Below are 15,505 nucleotides of genomic sequence, written 5' to 3'. Positions count from 1 at the left end.
CACAGACAGGTAACTTCCCCCCCACAGATGGACACCACACGAAGATCAGGGAAACACCTTTTATAGGCAATACTTGGGGTAGGGTGGTACGATACAAGGCGATCAGCACACGATGGTCCTCTCAATTCTAGTCTCTAGTAGGGGAAGGGGGTAGCGGGACAGTCTTGGTACCCACAGGTACTGAGGTGTAACGGTGGTAGCTCACAATCCTCGAGCTCGGTGTTCGGACGGGTCAGACCGCGGCAGCGCCAGCAGGTCCCGAAGAGGTCGTAGGTGGCAACGGGCCGCGGCAGCGCCAGCAGGTCCCAACGAGGATGAAGGTTACAACAGGCCGCGGCAGCGCCAGCAGGTCCCACGAGGATGAAGGTTGCAGAGGGCCGCGGCAGCGCCAGCAGGTCCCACGAGGATGAAGGTTGCAGAGGGCCGCGGCAGCGCCAGCAGGTCCCACGAGGATGAAGGTTGCAGAGGGCCGCGGCAGCGCCAGCAGGTCCCACGAGGATGAAGGTTGCAGAGGGCCGCGGCAGCGCCAGCAGGTCCCACGAGGATGAAGGTTGCAGAGGGCCGCGGCAGCGCCAGCAGGCAGGACAATAGTTCACAAGGCAGGGCTGTGGCAGCGCCAGCAGTCCGTCAAGGATGAGTTCGTCGCGGTGTCTCTCGACTCCAGGATACAACTGCCTTCCTGTCCTGGGGCTGCCTTAGTTATAGGTCTGGCGCCCTTTGATGTCCGGACCCTCAATCTTGGAGGTCGGGAGGTCTGGGATGAGGGAGTCCAGACACCCAGCAGGGGGGTGGAGCCAGCGCCCGAGGAGGCTGGGGGTGATCGGCACCTGGCGGGGGAGAGCCCTCGACACTTCTTACTCCCATTGACCTGCCAAGTGGTCCGTTCACCTCCTGGGTGGATGGTGGTGCCGGGATGTCGGGGCCTGGCCAGGCCCAGGGTCGGGGTCGGGCTGAGGCCGCGCGGCCGCGTGGTGCCGTGTCCAAGATGGCGGCTGGGCCGGGCAAGGGTGCTGACGGTGGCCCGGGCCCGTGACACAGGGGCATCCGGGAGCAGGCGTCCCATGGGGGCCGGGTTGCGGGTTTGTTCTGTGGGTAGTACCTGGAAGGCCGGGACCCGGGCCCTGTCCTGCGGGGAGGGAGCGAGCCCTTCATGGGGCCTGTCCAACATGCGTCCCCCCCAGCTGAAGGCGGGGAGAGTCACCCATCTTCTTGGGGACTTTCCTCGTCAAGGCGGAAAAAGCGGGACAGGCCGTCCGCGTTGGCGTGGTCTTGACCAGGGCGATGCTCCACAGTGAAGTCCATCCCCTGCAGGGAGATGGACCATCGCAATAGTTTGGGGTTCTCCCCCCGCATTTGCATGAGCCATTGCAGGGGCCGATGATCTGTCTGTACCCGGAAATGGGTTCCGAAGAGGTACGGCCGGAGCTTCTTGAGGGCCCATACCACTGCGAAGGCCTCTCGCTCAATGGTGCTCCAGCGCTGTTCTCGGGGCAGTAGGCGCCTGCTGATGAAGGCCACTGGTTGGTCCACTCCTTCGGGGTTCAGTTGGGAGAGGACGGCCCCAATACCATGGTCGGAGGCATCGGTCTGCACGATGAACTCGCGGCTGTAGTCGGGGGCCTGGAGCACAGGAGCGGTGCACATGGCGGCCTTCAGCGTCTCGAAGGCCGCTTGACAGTCGGGAGTCCAGTTGACTTTCTTTGGGTGGTTCTTAGACGTGAGTTCCGTGAGGGGCCCCACAATGCTGCCATAGTCCCTTACAAACCGCCGGTAGTATCCGGTGAGCCCCAGGAAGGCTCGGACCTCGGTTTGTGTTTCGGGGGGTTGCCAGGACTGAATGGCAGCTACCTTGAGTTGGAGGGGGGCCACCAGACCGCTCCCCACTTGGTGTCCGAGGTAGGTCACGGACCCCTGGCCGATTTGGCACTTGCTGGCCTTTATGGTGAGGCCGGCCTGTTGGAGGGCCTGCAGGACCTCTCTGAGGTGGTGGAGGTGGTCTGTCCAGTGGCGGCTGTATACCGCGATGTCGTCCAGGTAGGCGGCGCTGAATTCTTCGAGGCCCGCCAATACCTGGTTCACCAGTCTTTGAAAAGTGGCTGGAGCGTTCTTCATGCCGAAGGGCATCACTCTGAAATGGTAGTGCCCATCCGGGGTGGAGAAAGCGGAACGTTCTTGGGCCCTGGGGGTGAGGCCGATCTGCCAGTAGCCCGCTGTCAGGTCGAAGATGCTTAGGTAGCGGGCTGCCCCCATGCAGTCGACTAGTTCATCTGCTCGGGGGATAGGGTGAGCGTCGGTTCGGGTGACCGCGTTCAGGCCCCTATAGTCAATGCAGAATCGGAGCTCCGGTGTAGTGCCCGGGGCCGCGGCCTTGGGGACCAGGACGACCGGGCTGGCCCAGGGACTGTCTGAAGGTTCGATGACCCCGAGGGCGAGCATCTTGGAGACTTTTTCTTGGATGCAGGTACGTACCCGATCCGGTACTCGGTACGCCCGGTGTCGGACAGGAGGACTGTCCCCCGTGTCCACGTCGTGCAGGCACCAGGAGGTGACTCCGGGTGCGAGGGAGAACAGGTTTACGAACGGCAGCAGGAGGGCCCGGCAATCTTGACGCTGCTCTGGGGTCAGGGCCTCGGAGAGTCGGACCCCGTCCACCGAACCATCTCTTTCACGGGTCCTCAGTAGGTCAGGGAGGGGCTCGGAGTCTCCTTCTGCGCCACTGTCGGTAGCCATCAGCAGGCTGAGCTCTGAGCGCACGAAGTGGGGTTTGAGTCTGTTGGCGTGGAGAACCCGGAGGGGGTTCCGGGGGGACTCCAGGTCGATGAGATAGGTGACGGGACTCTTGCGCTCGATCACCTTGAAGGGCCCCGTCCATTTGTCCTGCAAGGCACACGGTTCGATGGGGGACATCACCCATACCTGCTGACCCGGTTCAAACTCGATGGAGGAGGCATGTTGATCGTACCACTTCTTCATGTCCTCTTGACTGGCCTCCAGATTGGCTTTAGCGATCTCCCTGAATTTCCGGGTCTGATTGCGGAGGGTCAGGAGGTATTTGTAGACGTCTGGAGGGGTTTTTAGGGGGGCCATTTCCCATTCCTCCTTCACTAGGCTGAGAGGCCCGCGAACGGGGTGTCCGTACAGGAGTTCGAAGGGGCTGAAGCCGAGGGACTTCTGGGGGACTTCTCGGTAGGCGAAGAGGAGGCACGGTAGTAGCACGTCCCACTGGCGGCGTAGGGCTTCTTCCAGCCCCATGATCATCCCCTTGAGAGTGCGGTTGAACCGCTCGACCAGTCCGTTTCCCTGGGGGTGATAGGGTGTTGTGAATCGGTAAGTGACCCCGCACTGCTGCCAGAGGGATTTCATATACTTTGAAATAAAGTTCGTACCCCTGTCGCTGACGACTTCCCGGGGGAAGCCCACTCGAGAGAAGATCCCCATTAAGGCTCGACCCACTACTGGGGCTGTTATAGTACGAAGGGGGACCGCCTCAGGATAGCGGGTGGCGTGGTCCACCAGGACCAGGATGAAGCGATGCCCTTGTGCTGTTCGGGGGTCCAGGGGCCCCACAATGTCTATTCCCACCCTTTCGAACGGGGTGGTCACCACGGGGAAGGGTTGTAGGGGTGCCTTGAGTTTGCGGCCGCTCTTCCCGCTGGCCTGGCAGGTCGGGCAGGACCGGCAGTGGTTGGAGACGTCATTTCTCATTTTGGGCCAAAAAAAGTGAGTCACCAGGCGGTGGTAGGTCTTGTCTTGCCCCAGGTGCCCAGCCAGGGGGACATCATGGGCCAGGTTCAACAGGAAGTCTCTGAAGTGAAGGGGCACCACCAGCACTCGACCGGCCCCCAGTTCTGCGATTCTCTGCTCGCTGTACAAGAGATCATTGTCCCAATAAATCCAGTGGGCCCCGGTGGTGTCTCCTTGGCCCTGGGCGAGCGCTTGCTGTCGCAGTCCCTCGAGGGAGGGGCAGGTCTTTTGCTCCTGCCGGAATTGTTCTTGGGTGGGCCCCCCTTCTTGACGCCACTGAGCCAGGTCGGGAAGCTCGGGGGGCTGGGTGGACCCCTCTGTGGTGGGGTCCGGGTGGTCGGTCTGGAGGAAGTCTTCTTCTGGAGCGATCGAGGGCGGAGGTGCCGCCCATTCGGGTTCTTCTGGTCTAGGGATGGTGTGGGTGGCCATGGACCGGGTGGTCACGCACGCCCAGTCCGGTAGACCCAACATCCCCAGATGTTCTCTTCTTTCAACAGCTGCCCACGGGGAGCTCTCAAGATCGTTCCCCAGGAGGCAGTCCACGGGGGCATCGTCGCGGACAGTTACTTTCAGCATGCCGGACACTCCTCCCCATTCGAAGGGGACGCAGGCCATCCGACACAGGCTCTCCGAGTTATCTGCCGATCGGACGGGGCAGAGCACGTTTGGCAGGATTTGTTCTGGGGTCACCAGGTGACAACGGACGGCCGTCACACTGGCCCCGGTGTCACGCAGGGCCTCGGCCTTGCGCCCATTTATGCTCACCCATTGGCTGTACTTCCGAGTGTTGGCGGGCAGGGGAGTCCGCGGGACCATGTCTCTTCCTCCTAGGCATGCCAGGGTCATGGCGGCGGGTTCCCACTCGAACTGCCCCGACTCGTAGGCCTCAGAGTCTTCGGAGACTTGTTCTTCTCCTAGGGCGGCGGCCGCCACCTGGCGGGGCCCGGGAACCTGGTTCTTCAGGCAGGTCGGGTCACTGGCATAGTGGCCGACTCGCTGGCATCGATGACACGTCACGTTGGCTCGGAACCCCGGGCGCATCGGGGGGTTTCCCCGGCCTGCTGGGGGCGGGGTGGCGTTAGCGGGAGCGGCTGGGACCGCGTCTCTGCCCCGGCCCGGTCCTCCACCTCCTCCCCGGGGGCGATGATGACCTTCGTTGGTTCTGTTCTGCTCGTTCGGCCCACTCCGGGCCACTCGGGTGCTCTCCCACCGGTCAGCCTCGGTGGCGAGCTGCCGTGGGTCAGTCAATTTACTGTCGAGGAGGTGCTGTCTGAGCTCGACGAAGCAGTTGTTGGAGAGGTGCTCCCACACAATGAGATTGAAGAGTTGTTCGTAAGTGGTTACGTTGTTACCCTTGATCCATCCCTCGAAGGCCCGGCTGAAATAGTTCACGTATTCCAACCACGTTGTACCTGGGATCCGGGTGCAGTTGCGAAACCTCTGGCGGTACATTTCGGGCGTGAGCCCATATCGACTGAGGAGGGCGGCCTTCATGTGGTCATAGGACGTCATTTGATGGTCCGGAAGCTGCAGCAGGGCATCACGGCCCTCATTGACGAATCTCCCCCATAGACCGGCTCCCCAGTCACTTCGAGCGACCCGGTGGGCAGTCATGGCGATCTCATAGGCCTTGAACCACTGCTGTATGTCGTCGTTTCGGTGATATTCTCGGACCACATCCTTGGGGATGTGGACCTTCTGCTCGGTAGTACCCGGGGAGTGCGGTGGCTCGGGCACCCCTAGGTTTTTGTTCAGTTTGCGTATTTCTATCTCCGCTAGTTTGCACTCGTGCTCGTAGGCCAGTCTTTTTTCTTCGAGATCCCTCTGTCTCTGTTTTTCCTCTCGCTCTTCTCTGAGCCGTAAGTGTTCTAGGTTTATTTTTTGTTCCGCCAGCTTCAATTCTCCGTCTAATTTGAGTCGTGCCAAGTCTAACTCGTGTAATCTATTTTTTTCCCGCTCCTGGATCTCTTCTCGGGAGGGGCCTGTTCTCCGTTCTTCCGTCAGGGTGGTGTTGACTTCCGGGGCTACGGGGTCCCGGGGGGTTGCGGTATTCGTCTCTGTCCAGGACTCTAGGGCGTTTTTGAAGTCTTCTTTTGTGCTTAGCCCGGTGGTAGCAATGCCTAAGTCCATGCAAAATTGTTTGAGCTCTCGGTGGTTGTATTCTTCCAGCCTTTCCATCTGGAACTTCTCTGCCGATCCGCTCTCTTTGGTCGTCATTGTGGTTTTAGTCGTAGGGTGAGTTACTGTCTGTACGGTACGCGTTGGTTCGGATCGCGCCGCTGGCCACCAATGTTAGACGGGGACCTGGAGGGTCGGCCGAGCACAAGGGAGAGGCCTCCAGTGAGGACCGTCTCTAGCGATCGCACAGACAGGTAACTTCCCCCCCACAGATGGACACCACACGAAGATCAGGGAAACACCTTTTATAGGCAATACTTGGGGTAGGGTGGTACGATACAAGGCGATCAGGACACGATGGTCCTCTCAATTCTAGTCTCTAGTAGGGGAAGGGGGTAGCGGGACAGTCTTGGTACCCACAGGTACTGAGGTGTAACGGTGGTAGCTCACAATCCTCGAGCTCGGTGTTCGGACGGGTCAGACCGCGGCAGCGCCAGCAGGTCCCGAAGAGGTCGTAGGTGGCAACGGGCCGCGGCAGCGCCAGCAGGTCCCAACGAGGATGAAGGTTACAACGGGCCGCGGCAGCGCCAGCAGGTCCCACGAGGATGAAGGTTGCAGAGGGCCGCGGCAGCGCCAGCAGGTCCCACGAGGATGAAGGTTGCAGAGGGCCGCGGCAGCGCCAGCAGGTCCCACGAGGATGAAGGTTGCAGAGGGCCGCGGCAGCGCCAGCAGGTCCCACGAGGATGAAGGTTGCAGAGGGCCGCGGCAGCGCCAGCAGGTCCCACGAGGATGAAGGTTGCAGAGGGCCGCGGCAGCGCCAGCAGGCAGGACAATAGTTCACAAGGCAGGGCTGTGGCAGCGCCAGCAGTCCGTCAAGGATGAGTTCGTCGCGGTGTCTCTCGACTCCAGGATACAACTGCCTTCCTGTCCTGGGGCTGCCTTAGTTATAGGTCTGGCGCCCTTTGATGTCCGGACCCTCGCTCTTGGAGGTCGGGAGGTCTGGGATGAGGGAGTCCAGACACCCAGCAGGGGGGTGGAGCCAGCGCCCGAGGAGGCTGGGGGTGATCGGCACCTGGCGGGGGAGAGCCCTCGACACTTCTTACTCCCATTGACCTGCCAAGTGGTCCGTTCACCTCCTGGGTGGATGGTGGTGCCGGGATGTCGGGGCCTGGCCAGGCCCAGGGTCGGGGTCGGGCTGAGGCCGCGCGGCCGCGTGGTGCCGTGTCCAAGATGGCGGCTGGGCCGGGCAAGGGTGCTGACGGTGGCCCGGGCCCGTGACACAGGGGCATCCGGGAGCAGGCGTCCCATGGGGGCCGGGTTGCGGGTTTGTTCTGTGGGTAGTACCTGGAAGGCCGGGACCCGGGCCCTGTCCTGCGGGGAGGGAGCGAGCCCTTCATGGGGCCTGTCCAACACCGACATTGAGGGGTGCCCAGGAATCCTTCGGAGTAGTCTCAGCGGAGGGGCCAGTCTGAAGGCCTGGCATCAGACTGGCTGAAATGCAGCATGGCCTTGCATACAAGAAATTGGGCGTGTCTGTGCGGGTTAATCTCTCGGGGTCTCACGTCTTCCAGGAGCTTCAAGTAACTGGGTTACTGCTTTTGACACAGAGATCCTTTTATTACTTGCAGGTCATAAATTGCAATGCGTCTAATATAGCACGGTTAACCTATAAACCAGCTTCACCGAGCTGCATGCAAACGGCAAGGCATGGATTTAGAACCTTATTATTTTTTCTCAATCTGTTGTTATTGTAAGGCCGCTAAAAAAAGTTTCTTTAGGTAGTAATAGAGTCTCCTTAGTACAGACAACCCAAGCACTACATTACATTTTAAATCCTGACTTTCCAGGTCTCCCCCCCACTTGCACTCCTAACATCTAATCCCCACCAGTAAAGACTGCGCCTGGGAGTAATTTTAATTATGCGTGAATAATCAGAGTGATTAATGCAATTAAACTTGCTCGTGTAATTAAGAGTAATTTGGGGAAGAAATCCTAGGGCAGGAGCACATTTAGCGCCTGTGATCAGCTGCTTACACTGCTGTTTATGTTCTGTGCATTTAACACTTTTCTTCGCACAAAATACATCCTCGTATCCATTTCGGACCCATGGGGCATATTTACATTAAGAACCGAGCGCTAAATGCCAAATTATTCTTCTCGCATAATTCTACATAATCTTGTGTCATTTTTAGGTAATTCCACGTGATTACAAAGCACCTAATTACAAGAGTTACGCCCAACCCTAGCAAAGACCATGTGCATGACTCCTACAGCTTGAAACCCTCATTGTCTTATGTAACATCTTGTATGACTGATTGTCAATGTATACTGTGTGCTTGTAGTATAAAGCACCCAGACACCCTACAATGGGGGGAAAAGCTCTTTATGGTCACTGTGAACATATATGTAGTTGTATAAATCAGCGCCGAGACACCCCAGGGTATTTGTGCGCTCTACAAATCGCTAAAATAAATAAATAAATAAAACACGAAATCGAAGGTCAGAAGGTAGTTGTGGTTGAACACTGACATGGCATTGATTAGTGCACCTGTGTCACTGAGGAGCTGAAAGGCATGGTCATTGATGATGACATTGCAAGGTTAACGACAAAGCGATGACGTAACCTCAAAACCCCATGCCACACCTCTGCCGCGCACAGACTTGCTGTGGGCAGAAAGGCTGTGCTCTGGGGGTCCCACTCTCATGTGGCAGCACTGCCACGTGCCTGTGGAGCTGCACTAATATCACTTCTGGGGGAGCTGGCAGATTCACCCATGACCCCTGGGGACTGAATCCATGAGCAGAAGCGGCCGGCAGTGCTTGAGGGTGGGGCATGGGCGCGAGGGTTCGCGGGGTGGATTTAGGGGGGTGTCTGTGGGGTTTCATGGGGAAATATTTTTAAACATTTTCTTTAAATTAAACTTACCTTTCCGCTGTGCCAGGTCCCACGTCTTCTCAGCGCCTGCTCTCCTGCCTCCGACAGGAAGCAGGCAGCCAGGCTCCCTCCCCTAAGCCAATCACAACGCTGCAAGCAGCATTGTGATTGGTCAAGATGCCGCCCAGCCAGGGGCTAATGGGGTGGCCATGTTCTCCATGCAGGCTGCCATACAGCCTGCATGGAGAAGGGCAGAGTGCGCATGACTGGTTTGGGCAGCCAGAGAGGGCCAACCAAAAAGTCCTTGCGCACTCAGGACAGGGCCGGCCTTAGGCATGGGCAAGCTGTGCACCTGCACAGGGCCACCAAACCCCAGGGGCCGCCACGCCAATATATATCCTTAATATAATAATCCTCTGAGGATGGATACATATGTGCGTGGCGGCCCCTGGCAGGGATTTGGCGGCCTCCGGATCTTTTCCAGTTCCGAACATCCTGACCCCCCCTCTTCAGTGGCCTCCGAGCTCCGCCCCGCCCGGACCCCCCTCTTCCGGGGCCGCCTACCTACGCTTCCTGCCCAGGGCCGCCGTGAGCCTAGAGCCGGCCCTGCTCAGGAGTGGGCAAACCACTCCTCCCCTGCCCTGCTCAAAGAGAAAGCACTTGGGCAACGCTTTTCTGACCTAGTGGAGGAACCGATCCTGTCCATGAGGCTTCTTGATGTGCTCCCTGAGGTCTGTGGGCTGATGCTATGTATGATCCTTGGTTCTGGTGTTTGCAGTGCGAAGCTCCAACCTTGGTAGCCATCTAGGGGCATATGTTTCAAACGATTTTGTATTCGCAAACTCTGCGATTCGCAAAAAAACAGAGTTTGTGAATACCAAAACACAATGTATGAGCCTTTTTCGCATCGCATTATTAAAGATTCTCAATTTTGCGTAAGCATTTAAGGAATCGCAAATTGCAGGTGTGTTTTCAAGGATTCGTTATCCAGAGAAAAGGAGTATTGTTATATGTATTAGTCTACTGATAGTAAGGCCTGAGAAGAGAAAACTAGGCAAGAAATGTGAAAAAAAGAGCAGGTGAAGCCTCCTATTCATCTGTATCGGGACCTGGAATGCTCAAGATTGCAGTAACTGTCCAAGGTCTGTGGGATGGAAAAATCAAGTGACGTTGCAAATGCTCAACACGAGAAGCGAAAGGATTGGATCTTGCTGGGACGGGAAGAGATATGATTGTTGTTAAAGTTTGCTGCGTATAATTAATGATCACACTGTTAGAAGTTAGAGCAGATTTCCTTAAACTTTGAGGGGTACAGACCTCTCTGCTTCCTTTATTCTTGCAAGTGTGAAGCTTCATGTTAAACACTTACTCCAATTCTGTTAGACCCCTTCTGGAGTCTTTACTATGCTAACACCTTCTCGCACTTCCGGATTTCCATGAGACTCTATTCTACGAACCATCCTAATTCTAAACTTAGAGCCTTGATTAGATAACTTTAGAACTTATTCATGTTTAGGAGACAGAATCTGTGTTTCTTTAAGGAACACCTATTTCTATTTCTCAGTTTTTGTATTTTTATGGCGTTGATTAATTCATATCTTATTCTACTGAGGCTGAGCCTATTGAGATGTTTCAGTTTGTGAGCTATAATTCTATATCTTTTAATATTCTCTTGATATGCGTATATATACAGATATGATTATTAATTGGCAATAAAACTGCTAAAACTTCAATTATTTACTCCTGGTGCCTATTGTGGGCCAAATGAGCTTCAGGAAAGTTGAATTGTTGTATTATTGCTAAATCCCTTGGCATCTCAGTCAACTTAAAAACATCCATCAGATGAGAGATTGTGTGGTGTCTCTCCTGCCCTCCTGCGCTTTGTTGCCCACTTGTGCTCAGCATGCCAGGCTCTCTTGCTCTGCCAACTGCCTCTCACTACACACTCTTCCACAGGAGCTGTCTCTCATTACATAACCTCTGCCCGGCCCTCCATTTGTTGGCCTCTCGTGCGCTGGCTCTCTTGTCCTGGGCACACATCCTACCTCTCTTCCACGGGATCTGTCTCTCCTTATAGAACCCATGTCTGACCATCCCTTTGTTGGCCTCTGTGCCCTGACTCTCTTGCCCTGGGCACACATCCTACCTCTCTTCCATGGGATCTGTCTCTCCTTATAGAACCCATGTCTGACCATCCCTTTGTTGGCCTCTGTGCCCTGACTCTCTTGCCCTGGGCACACATCCTACCTCTCTTCCACAGGAGCTGTCTCTCATTATAGAACCCATGTCTGACCATCCCTTTGTTGGCCTCTGTGCCCTGACTCTCTTGCCCTGGGCACACATCCTACCTCTCTTCCACAGGAGCTGTCTCTCATTATAGAACGCATGTATGACCATCCCTTTGTTGGCCTCTTGTGCGCTGGCTCTCGCACCCTGGATACACGTCCTACTTCTCTTCCATGGGAGCTGTCTCTCCTTATAGAACCCATGTCTGACCATCCCTTTGTTGGCCTCTCGTGCACTGGCTCTCTTGTCCTGGACACACATCCTACCTCTCTTCTGTAGGAGCTGTGCCTCATTATAGATCCCATGTCTGACCTTCCCTTTATTGGCTTCTGTGCCCTGGCTCTCTTGCCCTGGGCACACATCCTACCTCTTTTCCATAGGAGCTGTGCCTCATTATAGATCCCATGTCTGACCATCCCTTTGTTGGCCTCTCGTGCGCTGGCTCTCTTGTCCTAGACACACATCTTACCTCTCTTCTGCAGGAGCTGTGCCTCTTTATAGATCCCATGTCTGACCATCCCTTTGTTGGCCTCTGTGCCCTGGCTCTCTTGCCGTCCTGAGTTCATCAGAAGCGGTCGCTCCTCACGCTGCTCCAGGCTCTGATTGGTATCGTAGCGCTATACTGCCAGACCGCTCTTTGCTATTTAAAGCCATAGCGCATTACTCGCATTGCTCCTGCATATAATTGTGCCTGACTGCTGATTGCATTTGTATCGTAGCGCTGTGTTGCTGAGGTGCGCATTCATGGTCATTCGGTTGTGCTTTGCTGCCTTTGCCTGAGTTGTTCATTTGTGCCTGATTCTGCCGGTGCCACTGGCCATTTCATAGCCAATATCAAAGTTGTGCCCCAATCTCGTCCTGTTAGGCTTTTGGCTTGCTGCCATTTTGTTGTTTGTTGTTGTGCCTCCCTGCCCAGCTCTCCACCCCGCTCCCGCCTCCCAGCTGCTCCTCCCTCGCTCCGCCCCCTCCGCTATCCACTTATTACACACGCATTTGCGCGCAGCGGACTCGCGCCGAAGGTGCGCCAAAGGAAAGCCCGTCTACGCCCGTCCGCGCACGGACTGCGCCCAGCGCCAGACCCCCTGGTCCCCGCAAACTCCCCTCCACCCGCATTACGTACAACTCCGCTACCCTCTCAGCACTCAACGCCGGCCGTTTCCCAGATTGCTACCAACCCGCCCCCGGACACACCCATGGACCCTTCACCTGCCACTCCTGCAAGCTCGACTGCATCAGGACCCACACCAATTCCATAAACTCCAAACAGAGCTCCGACACTAACCACCTGAAGTGCTTCCTACTCAACACCCGCTCGGTCCACAGACACGCCATTGAACTTTGGAACCTACTCGACACCACATCGCCGGACGTCGCCTTTCTTACAGAAACCTGGATGAACGCCTCATCAGCGCCCGACGTCGCCTTTGCCATCCCGGACGGCTACAAGATCATCCGAAAGGACCGCATCAACCAAACAGGAGGAGGAATCGCCATCATTCATAAGAACACCATCCGCATCACGACCAGTTCCGATGCCAACCTCACAACTGCCGAACACCTTCACTTCCAGATTCACACCGACCCTAAGACCACACTCAGAGGCACCCTCATCTATAGACCACCCGGACCCCGCACACAATTCAGCGAAGACATCACTGACTTCATCAGCCCTCACGCCCTCCCCTCCGAGGACTACATCCTACTGGGATACCTCAACTTCCACCTGAAAAGAACAACGACAGCAACACCACCACCCTTCTGGTCAACCTCGCCAATCTCGGACTCAAACAACTTGTTGACACCCCCACCCACTCTGCAGGGCAAACGCTCAACCCAATCTTCACCTCTAGCATGCACATCTCCTTTAATCACACCACAGCTCTCCATTGGACGGACCACAGCTGCGTTCACTTCAACTACAAAAAGACCACAACCCACAACCACCCACAACCAATTCCCCGGAGAAACTGGAATAAAATTACCACCGACCAGCTCTTCACATCGCTTCACCAAAACCCTCCTGCAAAATCATCGGACCCAAACCAAGCAGCCACCAACCTCACACAATGGATCACCCACAGCGCTGATGAATTAGCACCCTTGAAAAACCATCAAATCAAGCAAGGCAGCAAAAAAGCCCCCTGGTTTAATGATGACCTTAAAAAAATCCAAGAAGATCTGTCGCACCCTCGAGAAAGCCTGGCGAAAAAACCCAACCACCGACAACCTGACCACCTTCAAGAACGCCACCCGCAAACACCACCAACTGATCCGAGCCACCAAGAAATCAGCACTCAAGGATCGACTCGACAACAACGCCCACAACAGCAAAGAACTATTCAACATCGTCAAAGAGTTTACCAACCCCACCGCCAGCACCAACGACATCACTCCATCCCAAGACCTCGGCGACTCTTTAGCCTCTTTCTTCCACAACAAAATCGCTGACATACATAACAGCTTTGGAGACCAGCCCACCCAACCTACCCCTGAACTAAAACCCCCCTCCAACAACCTTTACGCCTGGAACCCAATCACCACGGAAGACAACATCCGCCTGATGAACACCATTCACTCAGGATCGCCAACCGACCCATGTCCCCACCACATTTTCAGCAAAGCAGACTCCATTATCGCACTGCATCTTCGAGACGTCATCAACAGCTCCCTCAACTCTGCCACCTTCCCGGGAAGCTGGAAGCACGCCGAACTCAGCGCCCTCTTGAAGAAACCCACAGCAGACCCCACTGAACTTAAGAACTACCGCCCCATTTCGCTTCTCCCATTCCCTGACAAAGTCATCGAGAAAGCCGTCAACAGTCAACTCGCTACCTTCCTCGAATCCAACAAATCCCTCGACCCTTCACAGTCCGGCTTCCGAGCCAAACACAGCACCGAGACCGCCCTCATCGCAGCAACCGACGACATTCGAACCCTACTGGACAACGGAGAAACTGCTGCCCTCATCCTACTCGACCTCTCCGCAGCCTTCGACACAGTCTGTCATAACACCCTTATACAATGCCTCAGCAACGTCGGAATACAAGGAAAAGCATTTGTGTGGATAATCTCGTTCCTCGCAGGAAGAACCCAGAGAGTCCGACTCCCCCCTTTTAGATCAGAGGCCACCGAAGTCATCTGCGGCGTACCCCAAGGATCTTCACTCAGTCCCACCCTCTTCAATGTATACATGAGTCCCCTCGCATCCATTGCGCGCCAACACAACTTCAACATTATCTCCTACGCAGACGACACCCAGTTGATCCTCTCCCTCACCAATGACCCAAACACCGCCAAAACCAACCTACACGAAGGGATGAAAGAAGTAGCCGAGTGGATGAAGAACAGCCGTTTAAAACGAAACTCGGTCAAAACGGAAGTACTCATCTTAGGTTCATCCCCCTCCGCCTGGGACGACTCATGGTGGCCAACGGCCCTGGGAACCGCACCCACACCAACGGACCACGCACGTAACCTGGGCTTCATTTTGGACTCCTCCCTCACGATGACCAGACAAGTCAACGCCGTCTCATCATCATGCTTCAACACACTACGTATGCTCAAAAAAATCTTTCGTTGGATCCCCACCGAAACAAGAAAGTCGGTCACCCATGCACTTGTCACAAGCCGACTGGACTACGGAAACACCCTTTACGCCGGAACCACAGCCAAACTACAGAAAAAACTCCAACGCATCCAAAACGCCTCAGCCAAGGTCACATTTCAGGTCACCTGAGAGACCTCCACTGGCTTCCCGTCAACAAGAGAATAACGTTCCGCCTCCTCACCCACGCACACAAAGCCCTCTACGACCTTGGACAAAAATACCTCAACACGCGCCTGTCCTTTTACACCCCCACCCGCCAACTTCGATCATCCAATCAAGCCCTCGCCGCAGTTCCACGCATCCAAAGATCCTTCTCCTACTTAGCGGCCAAGACCTGGAATTCCCTCCCCACCCACCTCCGCCTCACACAGAACCACCTCTCCTTCAGAAAACAACTAAAAAATTGGATATTTGATAAGTAAAGCTCCCCCCCTGCCTCAAGCGCCTTGAGACCCTCTGGGTGAGTAGTGCGCTATACAAATCTAACTTGACTTGACTTGACTTGCCCTGGGCACACATCCTACCACTCTTCTGCAGGAGCTGTCTCTCATTATAGAACCCATGTATGACCATCCCTTTGTTGGCCTCTTGTGCCCTGGCTCTCGCACCCTGGATAAACGTCCTACCACTCTTCTGCAGGAGCTGTCTCTCCTTATAGAACCCATGTCTGACCATCCCTTTGTTGGCCTCTCGTGCACTGGCTCTCTTGTCTGGACACACATCCTACCTCTCTTCCACAGGATCTGTCTCTCCTTATAGAACCCATGTCTGACCATCCCTTTGTTGGCCTCTGAGCCCTGGCTCTCCTGCCCTGGGCACACATCCTACCTCTCTTCCACAGGAGCTGTGCCTCATTATAGATCCCATGTCTGACC

Source organism: Lissotriton helveticus, chromosome 8, assembly GCF_964261635.1.
Source record: "Lissotriton helveticus chromosome 8, aLisHel1.1, whole genome shotgun sequence".
Taxonomy (NCBI): domain Eukaryota; kingdom Metazoa; phylum Chordata; class Amphibia; order Caudata; family Salamandridae; genus Lissotriton; species Lissotriton helveticus.
The sequence above is the reverse complement of the archived record's forward strand: the minus strand, read 5'-3'. Positions refer to the sequence as shown.